This window comes from Bos indicus x Bos taurus, chromosome 2, assembly GCF_003369695.1.
Source record: "Bos indicus x Bos taurus breed Angus x Brahman F1 hybrid chromosome 2, Bos_hybrid_MaternalHap_v2.0, whole genome shotgun sequence".
In the NCBI taxonomy this organism is placed as follows: Eukaryota; Metazoa; Chordata; class Mammalia; order Artiodactyla; family Bovidae; genus Bos; species Bos indicus x Bos taurus.
Genome location: NC_040077.1, coordinates 68,573,024 through 68,574,476, shown reverse-complemented (window position 1 = coordinate 68,574,476; position 1,453 = coordinate 68,573,024). Strand labels below are relative to the sequence as shown.

General features: G+C 36.8%; 1 pseudogene; it reads left to right on the top strand.

Moving 5' to 3' along the window:
• Nucleotides 1-358: 358 nt before the first annotated feature.
• Nucleotides 359-1,096, top strand: LOC113900253 (annotated as a pseudogene).
• Nucleotides 1,097-1,453: the final 357 nt, after the last annotated feature.

Sequence of the window (1,453 nt, the reverse complement as noted above, 5' to 3'; positions counted from 1 at the left end):
TTTGTATCTTCTTGTGCAAATTTAATGATCTATGAAGCATTTTCTATTGATGTCTCAAGAAGGATTTTTGAATAGGATACTTCATGTTTTAATTAACTGCCCTTGGATTTAGAATTATCTCACACACACATATATTCTAGTGGCTACACAAAAGTACATTACACGAACTCATAGATGACAACTCCTTAATAACATAAAGTTTCTTGCCCTCAAGATGGATCACAGGTCAAACAGATATGCACATCATGACACAACTGCTGATTTGACTACAGTTCAACCATTACACTGAGAAATAAAATATTAAAATCTGATGGGAGGAACTGAAATTAGAAAAGGTTTCATGGCAGTTTGGCCCACCATGTTCTTCTCACCAGTGCTCCATGGCTGCCTTGCTGCCGACTGGGGAAGGCATATAAGGAATCTACCTAAGACAGCTGTGCAGAATGGAGCTGGAGGAGCCTTATTTGTGAACAGAGATACTCCTGAGAATAACCCAGATGCTCCATTTGATTTCATACCGGAAAACTGTAAGAAGATGCCATTGCAAAAAAACTACCCAAAAGGGCATAAAGCAGCTGCTCTGCTTCCAGACCTGGATTTTGCCCAAAAACAGAATGGATGGCTGCCCCTCTCTATGAACAAGGTTGCAGAAATTTTACAGGTACCTCCAGTGAGAATATATGAAGTAGCAACTTTTTATACAATGTATAATCGAAAGCCAGTTGGAAAGTGTCACATTCATTCAAGTTTATACTACTACATCTTGCATGCTTCAAAACTCTGACTGCATACTGGAAGCCATTTAGAAAAAACTTGGAATAATATTGGAGAGAATACACTTGAGAAACTTTTCACTCTTATAGAAGTGGAATGTTTAGGGGCCTGTGTAAACACACCAATGGTTCAAATAAATGACAACTACTGTGAGGATCTGACATCTAAGTATACTGAAGAAATTATTGATGAACTCAAGTCTGGCAAACTCCCCAAAACTGGGCCAAGGAGTGGAGCTTCTCATGTGAGCCAGTCAGAGGTCTTACCTCTTTGACTGAACCAGCTAAAAGGACCTGGGTTTGCTGTACAAGTAGGGCTTTAATTTAATTCAATCATAAATATGTCACTGGAGAAATGAAATATGAATCTCCTACCTAAATTTTTTATATTATTTGTTCATTTCTATCTGTTTATACCTTGCTTGTAACTTGGCAACTTACAGCTGTAAGTACCATGTAAGACCTTCAGAGCATCACTTTAAAGTCTTCTGCTATCTTGGTTAACTATGAACACATTATTTCATAATCTAGTTAACAGTTATTTCAACATTATCCATTTTCAACTGTGCCTTCACTTTTATCAATAACATTAAGGTACTGTGAAGTAAAAATTTTGTCAAATTTTAAACAAAAAAAGGAAAGATTTCATAAAAGGAAGTGAAAGTGAAAGTCACTCAGTC